Source organism: Pelecanus crispus, chromosome 1, assembly GCF_030463565.1.
Source record: "Pelecanus crispus isolate bPelCri1 chromosome 1, bPelCri1.pri, whole genome shotgun sequence".
In the NCBI taxonomy this organism is placed as follows: Eukaryota; Metazoa; Chordata; class Aves; order Pelecaniformes; family Pelecanidae; genus Pelecanus; species Pelecanus crispus.
The window spans coordinates 124,677,882-124,699,417 of NC_134643.1; positions in this window are offsets into that span (position 1 = coordinate 124,677,882).

Consider the following 21,536-nt stretch of genomic DNA (forward strand, 5'->3'; position numbering starts at 1 on the left):
ATTTGCTGGTTTTGATTTGGAAGGCTAAGATGATTTTTAAAAGCTTTTATTTTTACCTGTAAGGGTGACAGAGGCAAAAGCAAACCTACAGCTAACCTCTACAGTGTATGAGGACAGAAGCATACTCCCCTAACTCCTGACTGGCTTGAGTGGACGACCTTCTTGGGACATTGTCTGAAACAATGCTGCCTCTTGCACTTTTACAACAGGTTTTCAAGAAGGAGGAATTTCTCTCAGATATTACAGGAAAGAAATGACCACTCTTTATTTTAGTAAATCCATGTTCTCCTTCACAAATAGTCATATGCTCATTTGTAAGAATTATGCGTGCTGAGGTGAAGGTTATTGGCTTGGGTTTGTAACGTGAATATGGAAACTTAGAGCTGAAATGAATACATGTAGCCCTAGGCTCCATCAGCTTGGATGCTGATCTCCCCAGATTCTTTCTGTAGATAGTGGAGGGAGAGGATCTCCTCCAGAGCTCCCTAATTCAGAGTATCTAAAATGGGCACTTAAACTAACCTATGCAGAAGCCTTGGAAGAGCTTTCTGACACAGCACTGGAAGTTAGGTGGTGTCACTGGTTATTCTGATGTTTCATAAAATGACCCTGGACTATGTCAGGTAAAGGGAAACAGCTTGCAAACTTCAAGAAAAGGATAAAAATAAATTGCTTAATAAGAAAAATGGGTGGGTTTTCCAACCAGTCAGTGTTTGATGGTGCTACAGTAAAGTTTCCTGTTTGTCCATATTTTATGGAGGCAGGAAAATGGGAAGAATTGATTCTTGTAAAGGAATGATGGGCCTAAGGGACTACAGATTCCATTCTCATTTGCTGACTCCTGTATCATGTTGGGTAAGAGCTAGATAATTTCGTGGAGCAATTCCTGATGACAGATCTCCAGTCTGAGCTCCAGTGTTCCCAGAGCAGTAATTGGTAAGAGAGTATGAGAAGCTTTCAGACCAAGCTATAGCCTACAAGACCATAAGGAATGTAAGTGGAAGGTGGAAGGAAGAAGGAATATATGCACAAACATGCTTTAGCTCAAAAATGCAAACTAATTAAAGTGCCTTCTTGATGACACAATCCAAATGACATTTAATGAAAGATGGTGTATTTTGATGTGGCAGGCTTGGAAAGGGTTTCAGTGATAGTTATGAAAACAAGACACCAAAAAACCCTGCAAATTACTGATCTGCATATGAGTATCATATGTCACTAAAACAGATGAAGGTAATCTACCGCCCAAAAGGAATAATTGTATTCTGGAAGGAGAACAAAAGAAGAAAGAAATCTTATGATTATATGACATAGTTGTTTTTGTTTTTTAACTAGCAGACAAAGCTGAAAAGTGTCACAAAAACGACACACAGAAAAAACCCTCACAAAATATGATGGTTGCATTTTGTTTCTAAGGACTTTTTCTGAGTGGCTGAATCATTCTTAGTGCTTCAGTAATAACCATCAGATAAGACCCCCAGGGATCTGAGGTCCTCTTAATATCTCTTGTTGGGGAAATTTGGGAGTGCCAGGATCTTTCTGGCTATACTTGCGGAGTGAGCAAGTTTCAGGCATTTGGCTTCTGTTTCCAGCTCTGTGCTAACCAGCTGGGGAGACTTCATGCATATCTCTCCATGTATATCTATATTTGCATCTATTTGTTCTTGTGCATATATGTATTACTTTTTCCTAGTAAAAACAGGTACAAGATGCTGTTAATTCAACAGTTTGGAACACTGAAATAAAATAAAATGGCATGCATTACTATTACTACTAATGATAAGCAAGAGCATATGCTGTATTTTATGTCCACTTTATTGGAATCAGCAGGTTCTTTGGTATATTTGGTACTGTAGTTTAGAGTTCAGTTTTATTTGCGTTTCATGGCCACCGATTCCATTGCTGAAACTTCTCTGCCAAACATCATAAGCTGCTTCAGGGCAAAGTTTTATTTGAATCTCTTCTTGTCTATGCCTTAGTGCTGGTGTGGTACTTCAAGAGATTGATATCTCTGCTTGTACAAGTGACACATTTCACCCAGCTGCCAAGCACACAGTTCCATCTAGAAGAAAAAACCCTCTGCTTTCCTTCAGACTTATTTCTTGCTATAAGCTGGCAGTAACAGACAATAGTGGGCTCTTAAAATACTGTGTTGTTCTTCTAGCACTGTAGAGTAAGGGTGATTAGGCTTTGTGTGTGTGCGCATGCCTGAGTGAGAAAGAAAAATTCTGGATCCTCCTGACATACTACCTACTTGTCAGAGTGACTGTCAGCTGCCATGGAGCTGTATTGTCTGCATCCTGAGACTTAGCGCTATTTCTGAGTTGCCTTCAAAATAGTTACTCTCTGCAAAGGAATTCACAACACACTAAAAAATCCTCCCTGTACCTAAGCAGTCTTTGGGAATTCAATGAAAGAATCACTCCGGGGCATTTCCGACTGAAGGCAGTAAGAGCAGCTACTCTGTATTTGCTGCTCACTGATTAGTTAATGGCAGTTTGGCATATCCCTGAGGGCCTTTTCTAGCACAAATACAGAATTCTGCATCTCTGGCCCAAGGGGATCTGCCAGGCCTGTAAGGTGCCTTGGACTATTTCTTTCTGTGTCAGGAAGCTGGTTAACATATTTCATGCTGGGGAACTGTGATTCCTCTTTGCCTTTACCCTTCTGCTTGAGATCTGCCTCTGTTGCAAATATGCATAGAAACCTACCTGCTCAGAATATTTGTATGAACTGAGCATGCATGCAAACAAGGCAACAGTTGGTGTGCCTGCACTAATCATGGAAAGTAAAACTAAGCTCCTGAACTGTGTGTTTACAGGTGTTTTTCATTCCCAGCTTAGAGGTCAAAGGGACACCAGGCTGCTTGCAATTTAGGGGAGAGGTGATCACACCCAGACTCCAAACAGCATGTGAACTAATAGCATCTGGTGAAGCAGACTTTGTAAAAGAAAAGCAGTTTTCCTTGTCAACCCGAAAAAACATATTTGCCACTGGCTAATACATACGAATAACATACCATTTTCATAGGTATAATTCAATTCTACCAGCTCCCTACTCCTACTCCATCTTTCCAAATGAGATGAAACATAGCCGTTGATGAAGGTAAAACATAGCAGTGCATTCCTTACTTGTGAGCTGAGTAACAGGATTAGGGTCAAGTGATTAATGCTGTATTGGTTTCCTGTGCAGAGAGTGCATATGAGACTAGATGTCCTCTTGGGCTGACTGTCGTATTTACACTATCTGAGGAGCTAGCAATGAGCATTGGAGGTGGCCTAAGGTATTTCTGTTAACAAACTTAGTTACATTTATATTGCGGTGTGTCTCAGAAGAAGACTGTACTTGTGCCCAAGGCACAGAACCCAGGAAATCTGTTCCCCATGTTTCCATAAACATCCTTTGGGATCTCTAACAAGTTGTATCAGCAGATATTTTTCTTCTGGCACATGTCCATTGAAACTGGGGACTTTGAATTTTGTTGCCCCCTTCAGACACAGACATTTCTCCTGCAGTGCACCACAGCTCAGCTCAGACTTTTTGAAAATATAAGCCTATGTTTGCACCTCAGGCAGCAACACTGCCTTATCCTGCAGTCCTATGGAAAGGTAAAGCTAATGTTTCTGAGGAGCTCAAATAATACGGCAGTGCCTTTAAATAACAACAACAACAACAAAATTGAATTCTCATTGCCAAACATTCTTAGTAAATTGGTTATTTTCTTTTTGCCCTGAAACAACTAAAGTATTATTAAACCTAAGCAAATACAAATGCTAAGTAATATGAAGAGTTTGACTCAGACCCAGAGTTAAAGCCGGAAATAATTCTGTCCTTAATCCACTCTGTAGTGCCCTGTGGTAACATTGGTTGTCATGCCAGAAGTCTAATAGACTGCTTACATCCTTCTTGGATAGAACAAACTGGGCACGTTTTCACTGCAACATGCATTGAACTTCTCATTGCACTCCTAGTTGGCTTTTAAAAGAGCATTTACAATTGTAATTATTATTACCTGATTATTGCAAGACATTTCATTGCTATATAAATGATAAATGGAAATACAAGTTCAGGTTGTTTATGGAATACACAAACTGATTATTTTACCCTAGCACGCTTAAGTAAAGCTTGAGGTGTTATCAGAAGCTTCAAACTGTAGGCTCTCTACTCTTTTGTTTCTGTATTTATGTATTTTTTTGGCTTTAGTCACTGAATTCCTTGGCTTGGGGAACTTTCACATGTAACACTACCTAGAAACCATGCACACAATACATTGATACAGAGTTGGACTGATTGGCAGATAAGTGGAAGGCATTTAGTCATTGAACTCCTCTTTAAATATTTGTAAATATTCTTCTTGAAATGTATATATAATATATCATGTGTGTAGTAAAGTTCTTTAAAGACAAATTAGTGTTGTTACCTTTCTTTATACCTGTGGAAGTGCAGTCATTGGGAGAGACCGGGAGGCACTGGCAATGAGATTACTGAAAAGTGGCAGAACAAAACAGACATCAAGTTCAGACTTCCTGTAAGATCTTGTGTTTTTTTCAGCACTGATAACACAGATGAAAATAATACATATGCCCTGGGACTCCTGCAGTGCTTAATTGATTGACCTCTCCAAAGTTGGATAGCAGCTGGTATATAAAATGTTGCTATTGCCGGTCAATAGCTGGGAGAGTTTTAGACAGTCACTGCTGTCCATAGTCATACTGCCTGTCCTTTCATTTTATGCTACTAATTGGTGAAACTGGCTTATGAACAGCTGGAGGATCAGTTAATGGAACAAATAGGTTAGATGCCTTTGACTCATTCTTGAAGCAGATATGAATTTCTCCCAGGTTAGCTGACTGTCTTCTTACTGTAGTTTTGCTTATGATTTTTCAGTTGATAGGAATTTCCCTGGATCTGTAACTTCAGGTAAAATAGGCAGAAAATCTGGAATGTCTGCAAGAAGTAAGTTAATAATCAATAAACAGTATAAGAAATAAAGCTCCAATACTTCACTACTAAATTATCTCTTGCTCTCAGTTGCGTTAGTGGTTTTAGTTTCTCTGATCCTGTGCCCCAGGGCAGGGACTGTATTTTCAGCTACTGTAGAGTGCACAGAACATCGTGCTTCTTATCAGACAGCTTTACAAACAAGTTATATTGCTGCTTGTGATTCTGTCAAAGCTGTGAGAGTGTGAACTTCTCAGAATAGTGAGTTTACTTAAGACACTGCACTTAAGAATGTACGTATGTTCCTTGAGCCACATTTGAGATGTCTTTCCTAAGACTTCTGGTGCAACTGTGAGGGTATTTCTAACCCTGGTCTGGGACAGCGTTAAGTCAGGCAGATGGTCCCAGGAAAGGGACCTGAAGGATCTGGAAGAGATGCTCAGGGCCCCCGTGGGTCAGTGAAGAGAGTGTTGTACCTTTACAGGAGGATCCACAAAACCCCACAGGCTGAGCTGCCTTTACTGCCACTGAAAGGGAAAGGAGCTGACGCTGCTTAGCCCAGACTAACCACTCGAGAAATTATTCAGTTTCTTAATTGATGAGGGGGTACGACTGAGCCTGAAATGTCATGGAGACTGCTGATTACTTGCCTTAAAATGCCATGCTGTGAACTGCAGTGATTGGAGGGCTGCCTGCCAGGCAGCTCAGAGCTCTGGGCAGAGCCCCTGAGGATGACCTTCATAGCAACGTCTGGGAGCATCCTTAGTTTTCCCAAGAGAAGCCTTTACCATCTTCTGCCAGATCTATCACTTTATCAGGCAGATTTTGTGCCTGGTGTGAACTTCCAGGCTGTTGCTTTTTTACTGCAAGCCAGGTCTAAACCAGCTGGTTTAAAACTGGTGGGGAATGCTTGCACGAGTTATGGCCACAACAGGGACTGCACTGCAGATATATTCTGAGGCGCCAGTTCAGCAACAAAGTGCAATAGTCCACCCACACCACTGCGGCTTGTTGCATGATTAGGACCTTAGAGTCTGTCCTGGAATACTGGAAACAGTAAATGCTTATAGTGACTAATAAGATAAAAATTGTATTGATGCTTTCTTGGCTAATTTCCGATAAACAGAGCTGTGATCTTACATGACCTTCATTTCTCCAGAAAGCAGGCTCTTCTATCCAGGAGAACTACATTTCAGATGAAAGTAATGTAATTATATGAACAGTTACAAATAGACAAAGGGTAAATAAGGATATGGGTAAAAAGGGGCAAGGGTAAATGGATAGCCTTAATAGGATTGTGTGTTCCTTCACATGGGCAATGTCTGTCTCACTTCCCTCCATCCAATTCTACAACAACTGATGATTTATTTTATTTCTAAGGGCAGAGTCAGGTTTCAAATGTTATTCTTAGAACTGTAGAATAGCCCAGGTTGGAAGGGACCTCGAAAGATCATCTGGTCCAACCTTTTGCGGGGAAGGGAGCCTGATGAGATTATCTAGGATCCCATCCAACTGCATCTGGAAAATCTCCAGCAAAAGGGACTCTACCATGTCCCTTGGAGGTTGTTCCATTAAATGATTCTTCCTACTGTAAAAAATTCCTTTCTTATGTCAAAATGATGTTGAGATTTTAAATTCTGCTTCTGTTTTCAACAATCCAATGCAACAAGACTCTCAAGAGTCTATTGCAGCAGGAATGTGGACATTTGTCTATTTGGCTAGGAGGGCTATTATTTCTAAACCTCTGTTTTAGACTGTTTTATTAAGAAGGCAACAATTAGTTTAAACTAGGTAACTACTGATACACTTTAAAGCAACAACAAAATTATGACTGATGAAATATTAAGCATCTCATAAATGAATTTGTGAGTGTGAATTCTCAGGTGAATTTGTGTTATGGTCTTCTCTCAAGGGTTTATTAGAGCTTAAGCATGAAAGCTGGAATACCAAAATCCAGCCTGCAGTTGGCTATTTTAGCCTAGGGGAAAATACAAATGCATTTTCAAAGCAAAATGTCAGGCTACCCAGAGCCATTACAATTGTAATGTGAAATGTTACGGTCCTCAGTTCATGCAGGTTGTTTGTTTTCACAAACATCGTGATATATTTAAATTTGCTTTATTCTTGTTTATATAATGGATTGTTAGAAACATTCCATTTTTTCTTTTCTTGGTGCTTCCTACTCACTGTGTGTAGTATGTGCAAGTACTGTTCAACCATAACACTTGCCTTGAACTTGCTTGGTTTATAGGCTAGATTGAAGTGGTCTCTGGGCAGGGTCTTGAAGTGGTCTCTGGGCAGGGTCAATAGGCAAAGATGCCCATGTGCATCAACCTCTGTTGCACCCAGGAAGCATCACTACTCCAAATAGTTGTCAGTGTTGTAGATGGCACAGTGTTGGAGGCACAGTGGTTTTGCCTTGCAGGGGAAATTTTGGCCTTCTAGGCCTAGACATATGACACGTAGCTCTACTGAGGGACACTGGATCCAGGGGGACCATTCAAATGAGAATGTTCCCTGATTTTTTTTGGCATTTATACATAATTTTATTTTCTGTCTGTTAATTCATTCATAGATTATAGTTCTGACCTTGGAATATAAAGTATCACAGATTCTGACATGTTGTTGCACTGACTTCAGCATCAGTGACTGCCACTGCTGGCACCAGAAACCTGCTCATGTCTTCATAGCAGCAAGTTCTGAAACCAAGCTCCCTATGGGAAGAGTGGGACCAAAGAGGCTTTTGATAGACCTGTAGCTCTTTATTTATAGACCTTGCAACAGCTACTGAAGAACCTTTGATTTAAGAAGCACCTTTTATCTGCTATGTAACTTCTATACATATATACATATATACATACAACTTCTATACATATATAGAATATTCTATATACATAACTATATGTAACTTCAGCTGAAGTGAATGCTTATTTTTCAGTTTTGTCTGGGGTTTATTTTCAGGCAGGTTTTTTTGGAAGAACTCTAGGTTTTTGCTTACTTCTAATGTCAACAGTGCTGTCACCAGAATCTTCTGTTGTCTTTGGAAACCCTGATATCCTTGTGATGGGGGAATAGAGTATTCTCCTGGTCCTTTCACCTCCAATCTTGTCTGTGGTATGGTAGGGAGCTCTCAGCAAGTGAACCAAGGACAGGATGTAGGAGAGTGGTAGCTCTCTGCAGAGGCTGAGGCATTCATGCCAAGTTCTGAGTGGTGGTGGGAAATGTGACCACCTCCTAGGTGGAAAGCACTGAAAGAGGGAAAAGGTCATGATTCAGTTTGTATGTTCCCAGCTGAGGGCAAAATGCATCATGTAGTATAACTCTGTGGGCTTCCTTGGTGCTGAAGCTGGAGAGGGAACACAGACAGATGGAAAGCTATCAGAGAGGACTTGTTTTTCCTTAGGAATCTCAGTTGTTACAGCATTGGTGCCATACTTCCCAGCTACTCTGTGATATGAGTAATGCTACCCTGGGAGCAGAACGAGGCAGGGAGGCGTGATGGGAAGGAAGGCACTTGTTCACCTTGTTTGTCTCCATACACTATCATGATGAGCTTTTTAGGCTGAGCAAAGAATATGTGCACATAACTTCCTATGAATGCACCCTGAGACAAGACGAAGCTCCTTAGTGGTTCTGACATCTACAGCTGTTGGCTCCGAGAACCACAAACTCTGCCTGCCACCACACTGCTTATGTTCTGCTTGGGGGCACTACTAGGAAATAATGACAGTCCTTAAACACTGAAATGAATCTTGCACGGAAGCTTGCAAGTGGACCTGCATAGATGTGAAGCTGCAATAATTGACTGCTCTTTACCATGTGTTTGAGAGAACCAGGACCTGCAGGACCAGGAGCGATGTGGGAGCATGAGGGTGAGGTGTCAGGGGAAGCGTTCAAGGCATCTTTTTCAACTGCTCCTGGCTTTACCCATTGCATTTGCATTTGCATAAGCACTAAATCGGAACTGAAGTTTAGACTCTCTCAGCCAATAGTGATTTGAAATACTGCCTGTACAACTTTGCTGAAACATGCATGAAATGAAATTCAGCTAATACGTTACTAGTTTTGGTAATGCCATGTCTCTAGCAACCTCAGATATATGGAGTAATGAACGCGAATATTTAGAAAGTTTGTCTTGTGTGTGTGTGTGTACCTGCCTGTGTACACACCTATGTATCTGTCACATGAATGTGACTTTAGGTTTTTGTAAGCGTTGCTTAAGATTCAGTCTTGCTGCACATTGGAGATAAAAAGATTTTTATCAATTTTTCCTCTTAACTGTTTAGCTCCTGTTTGGTGACCTTTTGTTCCTAATGCATTAAGGGAATGGAAATGAATGTTTTCACTAGCTATTTATAGGAAAAGGCTTTAAAATAATATTTAAGAGGGATTTTTCATGGAGCATTTTATTTATATTATAAAGCTGGAATAAATAATTGTACATTATACAGAGTAGCTATACCTACTTGTCATGTTTTTACCATCTTCATAATATTTATCACTTTTAAAAACTTGTGTGATAACTTTCCTGTACTGCCTTCCATCAAAACTAGTTAGAATGTATCTTAAAATGAGAATTCATTAGGGTGTTGTCAATGTAGCTGCAGAGCTTTCTATCATTTTCTGAACTGTATTGCTTATATAATAAAGCTAGTAGCAAATAACAATCTTTGTGACATATGTTTCTGCTCTTGGGATGCATTTAATGAGGTGAATATAAAATAGTGTGAAGTAATGATTACAGGAAGAAAGAACAAGGATTCACCCCATCAGTCTTCTATACTACTGTAGACGAAATGACTGCTGCAGTAAAATAACACTATGTTAGCTTTGTCACTTTATTCTCAAGATGGTGCTAAAGGACTGTAATCCATTTAAATACTTTCAATTTGGGGGGGGGGGGGGCGGAAACCAACAAAAAATAAAGATTTTGCTTTGTATGAATTGATACTATGGAAGAACTAATTGATTCCTTTTTATTTTAAAACATGTATATGCATATGTGCTTGGAGTGACACCAGATCTATTGGCTTTGTTAAATAGACTTTCCTTATATTGAAATCCAGCTTTCAAACAGATAGTGTTCTTAGTCCATTGTGTGACCATATTTCAAGATCATTTTAAGATGAAATTCTTATTGCTCTCTTCATAATATATAGGGAAGTCTGCTCTATTAATTCAAGTCCGAGATAAAAACATAGCAATGTGCTGGATTTTTAGATAGAAACACAATACAAAGTCATAATCTGAATAGTTGCTGGATTTTACCATGAACGCTGCGGGAATTAGCAGCACTGAGACCTTGTAATTCTAACGGCAGGGGCTTTCTGCTGCACCACCCTTGGGATAACCCATGCAAAGGGCAGATCCTCAGCTCTTCTTGAAACTGGTTTAGCTGATTTGAGGAAATTTCTGTCTGTTTCTCTCAATGAAATAGTAAACTGGTTTACTGTTGCTAGATTATTTGGAAGTGAATATGAAATGCTTGATAAATCACATCGCTTTTCTATAAGTGATTATCTCAGGTGTTGTGCTAGTGCTTGTTGTCACACATGGTTGTTACTGGTGTTGCTCACCTTGGTGTGAGGACCGAGTGATGTATTATCTGTCTTGTAGGCAGTGAGAGATGAAAAATTAAAGTGCTTCTCCACTGTATCTGTGAGAACATATTTCCAGTGATTCTCTCAGATGACTTTTCATATGATGTGCAAAGGCAAATACATTGCAGTTCACCTTTCTTTGACGCTAAATCTCCAACAGGCATTTTAACCACAACCACTTGCCACATAGATTTATTTTAGTTTATGAACGCTAGTTTCTTTATTCTTATAGGACTAATGGGCAGAAGTAGCCCAGAAATTTTACTAAAAAATGAAAGAGGAGAACCTGGATCTTCTCTGAATACAATTGTAGTGCAGTGAACATCTGCCACCATAGAAGGTGCAGAGGGCTCCGACAAGCCTCCTCCACACCTACAGCAGGTGCCGTAGCTTAATTCTCTCTATTGCTTCCTTTCTTTCTTCCCCCTCCCCCTCGGTCCCCTTTTTTTGGATGGGGGTATTTCTTTGAAAAGTTACACTATCTGCAACCCTTTTCCAAAGACATTTACGTTTGACTGGAGGCTAGGAATGCCTTGTTCTGGCCTGATGTTAATCTCCGTAGCATTGACTCAGTAAATTACTTCTGGTTGCTGCTTTCTGCCTATGGTTTATGCCGTACAAAAAGACAGCATTCCCTCAAATCCATCAGTGGTTTATAGCACTGGGTACATTGCTCCAGCACCTCACTTCTTTTAAAACAGAGGCTGAATAGTCCAATGAGAAACAGGTACAGTGAGGATGTCTGGTCATGACTGCCATGCTTTCTTCTGCCAGAAAACATTGGGCCAAGAAGGAAGTGCATTCTTCAGGGGTATGGCATTAGAAGTTGTTTATCAGCAAGGGCTCTTCATTAATGAAAGATAGGCCTTGTCTTTCATGGGGTGGGACAGAGCTGGCAGCAGAATCAGATCACGGGTTGAGCAGTATCTCTGTCCATCAAACCTGCTGGCACTGCATTTCAGAGCAAACTGTGCCTCTTTCCTCTTGAGTATCCTGATTGCGTAGCACAACTACTGGTGCATAGGTAACAACACACCTACGGCTGTTTCAGTGTACTTTAGTTCTCTAGTGCTTGGTTCAAGCAGGATGAGAGCTGCTTTCTGCCGCTTAAGCAGCTATTTCTGTGCCACAGGATGGGGGAGGGAGCCTGCTGCACTAGTGTGGGATCTGTATTTTAATCTGCTGCTGCTGGAACGTACACATGTACCCCATCTGTATCCCATCATTGTATGATGACAGGTAGCTTCCTCTTCCCTTTAAAAAGAAGAGCTGGTATGCAAAAATAACTGTATTAAAAGATCTTTTTAAAGCCACAACGTCAGCAAAATTAGGACGTGAGTAATTATAATATGGTCTCTAATTGTGTTTTGCTTTCTCTTTGGGAAATCTCCATCTGCAGGAGTGATGTTCAGTGTGTGAATCAGGGATATGCAGTGAAAAAGGTGGCTGGTTGTACATGTAATTTCTCTTTCACTCATAAAATTCACAGGTGTATAAATAATGACCTTGTAATTAGATGTCCGTTTAGTTCTTGGTCCCTAACTCTCATTTAGTTGTCCTTTTTGAAAGCTTACAGAAAAACTTAATGGAAGTTGTGGTTGGCTGTCATTAGAACCACACACTCTTCATTTCCTGGGTGCTCAGCTGAGACCCGGGGATTCTGGTTTTAATCTCAGTTACCAAGCCTTTTCACCTGACATTGCTGAGGCTGAGCACCTTTGGCAGAAGGCCTACTAGGATGCAAATGGATTGGGGCTTGGGACATCGTTAGTTGTAGCCCTTGTCTCTGGTTCCTCTAGTGACCTTTGGCAGGTAAGTCTGAGCTCCCATCTCAGTTTCTGTACGCTAGGTGGAGACAGAAGTAACTTCCATGTTGAAAGTCCTGCAGGACAACTCAGGAGGAAATGTGTGAGTGAGTGGTGTGACCTGGGCATGTTAGTACTGGCACTTCTGAGCTTGAGGGTGGTCTCAAACCACAGCTGCTTCAAGCCTTTCACTGAAGACTGATGGGCACAGAACATGTGTAGATACAACTGCTTTTTCCCTGCTACTCTCATACGTCACTGTCATTTACAGCTCAGCTGTACATAGTTTCTCTTTTATGTTACTGGCAGTGTAAGGTTTAAAGCCAAAACAAATTCTCACCAAGAAGTCAGTCCATCACCACCTCCTCCAATCTAATCAAAGGTTGTGTAAGATACATATACATTTATATACACACAAATCTGTGCATATATGTATGTGTATATATATCCATTTAAGATACTCAGGAAATACTTTGTGGATGTGAAAATTACTTTATTTTAAATGAAAAAAAAAGTCAGGTCTTTAATCCCTAGTACATCAAATATTACCTCTAGTTATGTGGGAAAAGAGTTGAGGATGATATTAAAGCCTGAAATTACTGAGCTGTTTGTAGAAGTAGTTAGTGAACATGGGCAATAATCTGCTGTTTAAAAAGCAAAATCCCTGAGGATTTTGAGTCCATGTGTTCAGTGTGCATGCATGGCATGTCTATCTAATAGATCAATAATTCACAGACCAAGGACAATTTACATGACAGGCTGTAAATTATAATGGCTCCGAAACCAGCAAGTATAAATGGATTCTAAGTAGTGTGAATCAATAACAGACACTTCTCTAATAGCTTCCCAATGCTGGAGGGAGACAAAAGCTGAAACACCACATCTGTTGTTCTGTTGCCACCTTGGGAATGCCTGATACTACGTATCCCATCCAGATCTTTATTCTGGTCAATTTTTTTACATTTTGTATTGAAAATCTTGGCAGGGTAATCTACAGCCCTGTGTGGAAACTTAAGATCCTCGCTGTTTGTGCCTAAGCAAATCAAACTTCTTGTATATACAGGTGTACAGCTGGTGTTTATTTAAGCACAATGTCCCATTGGCTTCATAGCCAGATGTCAGGAATGGGACAGTATCGTTTTGTGGGACACGTGCTTTTGTCCCCAGTGGTAAGTCTCAGCAACATAATGATGATTAGGTAGTTAATACTTCTGAAATGCTCAGTGTTGATCATGGAGAGACACACTGTGGCTAAGGATTTCCAAAGGGACACAGTCCACCTCAGACAACCCAAGTTCTCTGTCTTCTTCTGTCACACCTATAAAACGTTCACCTGAGCTACTCCTCCAAAAGTGCTTCTACTCAGTTTGCTAATAGCCTCTTCATTTGTTTGTTCTAGTGAAAGAGTTCATCAGTCCCTTCTATGCTTTTGTAGATCTGTAATGAATTTTCTGTACTCTGTCTGACTCTCAAGTCCGTTGCTCTTTCTCCTTGGATCTTAGACATTTTTGAGCTCCTTTAATTTTCTTCCTTTTTTTACAAACTCTCATTCATTCCTGATGATTCTACTATGCCTTCTTCCATGACCTGCTGCATTTTTTCCTTTATTTTGTGTGGGTTATTGGTAAAGAAACAAACTTCCCCTCAGAAAAACAAAACAAAACACCCCAAACAAACCAAAACCAACAAAAAACCTGAAGGCATCTCCTCCATACCAAGCAATCTCTGATTCAACAACTGTGTGTTTTATATACATCTGCTGGTGATAGGAGAGAAAGCTTACCTCCATCCCTGCCATCATTGCTTACTTAGCCCCACTGCTGTTAGCCTGATCACTCTGTCTCAATAATGTCTCCACTTCTGATCCCTATTCATTGTCCCGCACCCCTCTGCATGGTCGTTTTGAGCTGTGAGTTACATGAGGATTTGTCTTCTAGTACCTCTACTTTCGAAGAGGTGTGGATTTTATGAGGTTATACAGGTGAAAACAGGATATTAAGATTCTCACCTTTCTCTTCCCCCCTCCCAACTTTTCTCTGTTTCTATTGAACTGTAATTAATTCTCTGATTTCTAGTTTAATTTTCTTAAGGTCTATCTGACAGCTGAATGCTAATGTGTCTAAGAAAGGATTTTTTTACTCTTCTCCTCCCTTCCAAAAAACCTCTCTTGTCTTAATTCCCAGTTCTAGTTATTGGTGTGAACAGAGGGCTCTGTTATTTCTGTCTCCATAGCATTTAATCATTTCAGTATCATCTTTAATTCCCCCAGTTTTCCCTCACTTCACTACTTGGTTAAGTGTTTTTATAATGATCTTCTATGTCTTTTCTATCTAATTACATCACTAAAACTGCTGTAATACACACTCTGTATAATATACATAGACTGAAACACGTCTGTAAATCTGCTGCTAAGATTTCCCCTTCCTCCCCTCTGCACACATATAACCTCAAACCTCCCTCCGCTGTTCACTGTTTCAATTATATTCCCCATTTTTTCTGTCTTTCTGCTGGCACTTTTTCTATTATTAAATTGAAGTTTCTTCTGCCTTTCAGAAAGCACAAGAAATCAGATCCTAGTTATAGACCTGCTCTTCTCTCCTCTGTCTATTCACCTTGCACCCTTTAAAAGTGTATTTCCTCAGGATGTCCCATAGTCATGAAATTGCCAGCCAGCCATGGTCACTGAAGTACATATTCCTTGTTGTGCTCCTCTTTCTTGTAAGTGTGAACAATCTGGTGCAAGAGCTGTATTAATGTTTTGCCACAGATTGTCTTTTGTACAGGTCAGCGTATGTGTCTGATACTCTAAAAATTAAAAATTGTAATGGATGACTGTCATGAAAAGGAGGATGAAACAGTGGATAGGGGTACAGCAAGTCAATTAGCACTGAGGACAATTAGAGCTGCCTGGTCAGTCTTACAGGTAAAGTACTATAGAATGCTTGGTGCATTTCTGTATATAAAAGGGATAGGAGTGGAAAAGAGGAAGAAAGAAAAAAGTCTTTTTTTTTTCCTCTGCAGTAATCCATAGATGCTTGGCTGAGATGGGCTAATATTAAAATGAAAGCACATTGTCACACTCTTCCCACACCTCCGAGCAACAGACTGAACTATACATGAGACAGTACTCCCTAACATCTGACTGAAGCACATTTGCTTTCACTGTGCCAAGAGGAGGATGGAAACGGTATCAACACCTTGCTTTAAAAATGCTGTGAGCAAAGATTTAAAAGAAAAAAAAAAAAAGAACAGAAGAAGGCAGCTTGTATTTGGAGCTCAAATTGTGATTTACACTGACAATTTCAGTGGTAAGCAATTCTTTTTTTTTTTTTTTTTTCCATTTTAGAGGTTTTTACCTCTTAGTTCTCCCTGAAGCTACAAACCACCTCAAGCGTAGTAAACCAACAGCAGCTGTAGCCTTCTCCTAGGCAACACTACCTGTTCTCCTTTGCTGGCCTCCCTGCCCCTAAAACCAAGATATATTATGACTGTATGATATAAGCATCTTTCCCTCCCTCCCTCCCTCCCTTCCTTCCTTCCTTCCTTCCTTCCTTCCTTCCTTCCTTCCTTCCTTCCTTCCTTCCTTCCTTCCTTCCTTCCTTCCTTCCTTCCTTCCTTCCTTCCTTCCTTCCTTCCTTCCTTCCTTCCTTCCTTCCTTCTCTCTCTCTCCCCATTCCTCTCCCTTTGTCTCTTTCCCTCTTTCAGCAGCCCCCCTCACTCCTCACTGATATGTGGTCTATTGTGATTCCTTAAGACTTATAAATGTCAGTCCTTCCCCCAGCCTCCCCCCACCAGATTCTGCTGTTTCAGTTCTCCAACATCTCTTGCTATATATAGCCAATTTGTCTAACTGAGTAGAAAAAAAATCCTTTACTTTCTGTAGGGAATACCAGCAAAGCAGCAAATATTGCCATGGCAACAAGCCTCTCAATCCATCAGACTCCTGCAGTATCTAATACATAATCTGTGAGGCGGGGACTAGTGTTGAAAAATGAACATGACATATTGTCACTTCAGGATTTAATATCCCTTCCCCATGACCTTAATTAGATCACCTTATTTTGGGTAATTATTCAATTTCTGATGGAAACTTCTATTTTATTTTGCTTTACTGAGGAAACTAATGTGTGATCTGCCTTCATTAAAATGAAACTTTTGACTTTTTCCTGACAAACATGCCACAAAATGGGAGTTTCTATAGTAACACACAATGCAGACTTAATTTGAAATTATAATCTCTTGATAAAGATGAGATTCCCCCAGCCCCTTTCTCAGTGTATTCTCTTTTTAGAAAAAAAGAGTGGTTTTGCCACAGTGGTATACCTCTCTTCTGTTCCAAGGGAAGTTTGAAAAGAGTTTCTTAAAATTAAAACCCATCATCTAACAGCACTGCTGAAGTTAAAAATACACATTCTTAGCACTCATTTTCCTTGTACATTATAAATTTTGTATAATTTGGTTGCTTTTTGGCCTCCTCTTAAATTATTGAGTTCTTTTGCTATGACTGTTTAATGTCATTGAAAAAAGGATAACTACATTTAAACCAACAACACTTGCAAGGGTTACTAGAAAGGCCTTTATCAAGTTTAATGATAGGCCTTGGATTTTTATGCTTGTTTTCTTAGACATACACTATTATGGAGTCTGTTTATCACTCATTCAATGTGACAACTTAAAAAAAATTTAATCCACTGACCAATTTCAACAGCACTTAAGAAGGATTTCCAGGCCTTCTGCTGTTGAGTGGGAAGATGTAGATCTGCAAGATCTTTTGTCAAGATTTTGGAAGTGGAGGTGGGAGGGCGGGGACACAGTTGGGGTGTCCAAAATAGGAGCATACAGGAATGAAGTGGTTCATGGAGAACAGAGGCAGAGGGAGTCAACCAGCCACTCCTAACCACTGGGGTGTTTGGAGATGGAACTGACACCTACTGGAAATGGCCCGCATGTAAATGGTTTGATGCACCGGATTTCATTAAATCACTTCCACAGAATGAAGCCTAAATCCCACTGTTAATCCCTCCCACAAACAAAGTTTCTCCAGGGTTTCAAATCTGGCTGCTCATGGCCACGAGGTTTACCATTTGGACTTATCCATTCAAACTGTGAAAGTGGCCATAGAGACCACTGCCTCCTTCTCCTTGTGGCTCTGCATCTCAGAAGGAGGGACTCTCAGTTATGGACCCCTGAATGTTCTTCACAGGCATTTGCATAAAGCCCTACAGATGTTTCTGAACAGCGAACAACAGAGTTGTGCCAACAGCCTGAGTCAAGCTTTACTACCAGTCCACCTATTTGCCAACAGGTTTCTGTGCAGTTGTTTCAGATATACCCCAAAAAAGAAGAAAGATTAAACTGTACTGATTTGTAGAAATGTACTTTAAAATTAGACCATTTCAAGCTGCTTTGAAATGTGGTCATTTTAAATGTTGCCCTTACACCTGCAAAGCATATTTTTTTTCCAGCAGCCTTTGGGAGTTCTATAAATGTCAGTCAACAGTGTGGCGAAACCCAGAGCAGAATCTCTTGCAGTAGGGGTGCAGAATGAACCAAGACAACACTGCGTTTTAAAAACCTGTCACATGCTCAAGGCATGGCAACACAACAATATTTAAGACCTTGACACTGGCAGTCTTTCCATTGTGTGGACAGTTCTACCTGACTAGTAGTCAGTGGGGTCATGCCTTAATGCAGGGGTCTACCCATTCAAAGTTACTGACATAAAGAAATCATTTAAATGAGTTCATGAGTCTCTCTCCTTCCTTTTCATGTTAATAACATGGGCACCTTAGGGAGGCAGAAAAACAGTATGATTTTTTTCTGTTCACTTTAATGGGTTTTGTATCATGCTTTTCATGAATTCATTTTTAAACATTACAGCCCAGCACATATGATTGAATGGATACTAAAAATATGCAGCATTCACCCACAAATTAGTACAACAGCATGAGTTACTTGCCCTTAAATAGTAATACTCCCCTAAATAATAATGTTATCACCAAAAAGACACTCAAACGCATGCAAGAGCAATATGCCGTAGGAAACAAACTGACTTAGCAGGAGGCCTGTAGATAGTTCTTTTCTGCCTTATTTAAAAAAAAAAAGAAAATGTGTGCCAATACACCATCCTATGTTTCAGTAGGTTTCAGAGGAAATTATTCTCTGCCTGTCATTAAAATAACTATTCAAACAATACTAGAAAACAGAGCAGAACAGATATTTAAACTGCCTACCAAATCTGTCAAGTGAAAGTATAGGTTTTCTAAACTCAACAAAAATGTGCCACTTTTAAGGACAAGTAAGCATGCTATTTGTTGTCCTTTTGATTTGCAGTTAGGTTAGCAAACGCTTCGTGACATGTGATTTGACTCCATTGTGTAAGTTCCTAGGAGCAACAGAGGAGACCTGCGATGTAGAGATAGCGAGCTCAGCTTGACAATGATAAATATGTCAGATGATGACAATCATTCTGTGGATTTAGTTCTTGTGAATGAACGAAAATGGTAATTTAAAGTGTCATGATTTGGAAGTGTAATCATCTCTGTATCAGTCATTCACAATCAGTTGTAGTAGAATGGAGCCTGATATTATTCCATGCATAAAGTGTGAGCTGCATGAAGACATATGGATACAGATTTGGTGTCAGACAAGAGCATCATATCTCACCTCCTAGATAAAACAACCAACTAAATTTCAACCAAAGACTGAGCCCAATCACTTACGTACCACTGAAATTCTACTGACTTCATGGAGATGGGGCAGAAAGTACGTGTTTATACAAGTCAAATAAATTGTGGGTTTTGTCTCCAGTCTCTTTGGCCACACCGCTCTCAGTCCCCATGCTAGCTGAGTGAGAAAGAACCCAGCTGGGGAAGGACAGGGCTCAGTGAAAGCCCTTGTAGCAGTGGCCAGTGACTCTTCTCAGCTTCAGACATGTCATGGGTTTTCTGTCTCTTTGCAAGCTGCTACCTTGCCTTTGGTAGTTTGATAGGATCTCTAAGGTCTCTGGGCCAAACTGGAATAGTTTTGTAGCCGTGCTTAGAGCTCTTACTACTGCTCAGGTGGACACAGGTGGCCCATACTGACACGGGCTTAAAAGGGTCCCTGGCCTTAAAACTGTAGGAAGACAGGGAAAGTTATCTTATAACTGCTGATACTCCTAATGTGGTGCTGGTGGTGGTGATGGTAATAGGTGGTGTTAATAGGCGATGAAGAGGGAGACAGAAACCAACCTCTCAAGCAGACTGAGGCGAAGTTCTTCTGTGGTACTATCCACAGAAGAACTTTTTGCCTAATTCTTACTGATTAGTAGATCACTTCCTTCTAACCTTCCTCCTAGCAGATCATCTCCTTCCAGCTCCTTGTATTTTAATGTCTAAGTTACTACACTGCATGCTTGTAGCCCACCAGCCCATCTCCACCAGGATTCTTTTAAACTCTTTATCTAGTCTATAGTACTTTGTAGCAAAGTGTTTCATAGGCTGCATGCTCTATGAAAAGTATTTCCTCAGATGTGATGGCATTAAGGTTTTCTTATATCTGTCTTTTGCCATCTCCCCTCTTCACAAGTCGGTGCTGTCAGGGAGGGTAAAGAGAAATGCATTTATTTAAGTTATTATTCCATCAGTTGGGCTGAAATTATCTGTCTCTATCCTGAGGAAACACAGGATTTTATTTTGGATGAATATTGATTTTGATGAGTTAACTTAGCTGAACAATGGTTGGCTATAGCAGCTTGCTTCTTTTCTTTTTCTTTTTCTTTTTCTTTTTCTTTTTCTTTTTCTTTTTCTTTTTCTTTTTCTTTTTCTTTTTCTTTTTCTTTTTCTTTTTCTTTTTCTTTTTCTTTTTCTTTTTCTTTTTCTTTTTCTTTTTCTTTTTCTTTTTCTTTTTCTTTTCCTTTTCCTTTTCCTTTTCCTTTTCCTTTTCCTTTTCCTTTTCCTTTCCTTTCCTTTCCTTTCCTTTCCTTTCCTTTCCTTTCCTTTCCTTTCCTTTCCTTTCCGTTCCGTTCCGTTCCGTTTTTTTTTTGGGGGGGGGGGGGGGGGGGGGGGGTTGTGGGTTGTTTTTTTTTTTTGTGAAGATGTAAGTCATTAAGCCAAACTAAGAACAGAAAGTCAAGTTAGGGCTCCAACTCCAGTATTCAGTGGAAGACTTCCAGATGAAAGGGGATATGCCAGTGCAAGATCTAGCCTTCTCAAACTAACTTTGCTGCTGCTACTTCTCTGTTGAGGGTGAAAGAAATGCCACATTTCTTAAGCATTCCTTTTTAATTGTCAGTCAGGTGGGTAAAAGCTGCATGCTTGCTTTTGCTGCTACCAGTATTCTTTTTATTTTGTGCAAGCCTTTCTGTTTTCCATTATTTCACTTACAGGTATGTGGATTAAGAAATATGCTTATGAAGTATGATGATGAAAAAGTGGAGGGAGTTCAGCAAAGAACAACCAGGCCTGGAGGCCCTAAATGCAGAAGTGGACTATAAAATCTAACTCTGCAGTTTAATTATGAGGTGATTAGAGAGGGGTTCTGCAAGCTGACAAATATCTGAAGTGGGGAGATAGGGGAATTATTTATAGGAGGGATGATAATAGGAAGAAGGAAAAATCTCTCATTATATGGCAGAAGTTCATGCAGTGCGCAGTGCTAACAGTGAAGATCAGCAGATGCACACAACTGCGTCTTCCCTTTCCTGCAGAGAGATATGCTGGCTGAGACAGCAAAGGGGGCAATGCTGAAGTCTGGGATAGACTGACATTGGGGTGCAGAACAGCCCCATTGCACAATCACTGCTATCCCTGCATCTGGAAACAGAGCTGCACTGACTCAAAGGAGGACAGATCTTACAGGTCTCTTCCTTCTTGTTGATTTATATTTTAACAGCTCTCTTACTGGTGGCAATGACTCTCACTGGAGTCTTTTTGGTTTTCTCCTCCGTGTAGTTCAAGATATTTTATGGTAAAAGGAATAGTGGTAAATAAAGTTAGAAGAGCCTGAGCTATGAGTGTAAGCAGTGGTTCAGAAATAATACACTTTGAATTAATGTGTTCCATGCACAAGAGAGAGTTTGACTTGTAGGCATTATTTTGCCTGTAATATGGTTAATATGGTCCTTTTTATCCACTGTCAAATGTTTGAACAGCAATGGAGGCAGGTGAAAAATACAGGAGGAATAGTCTAGCTTTAGGGATTAATTTAA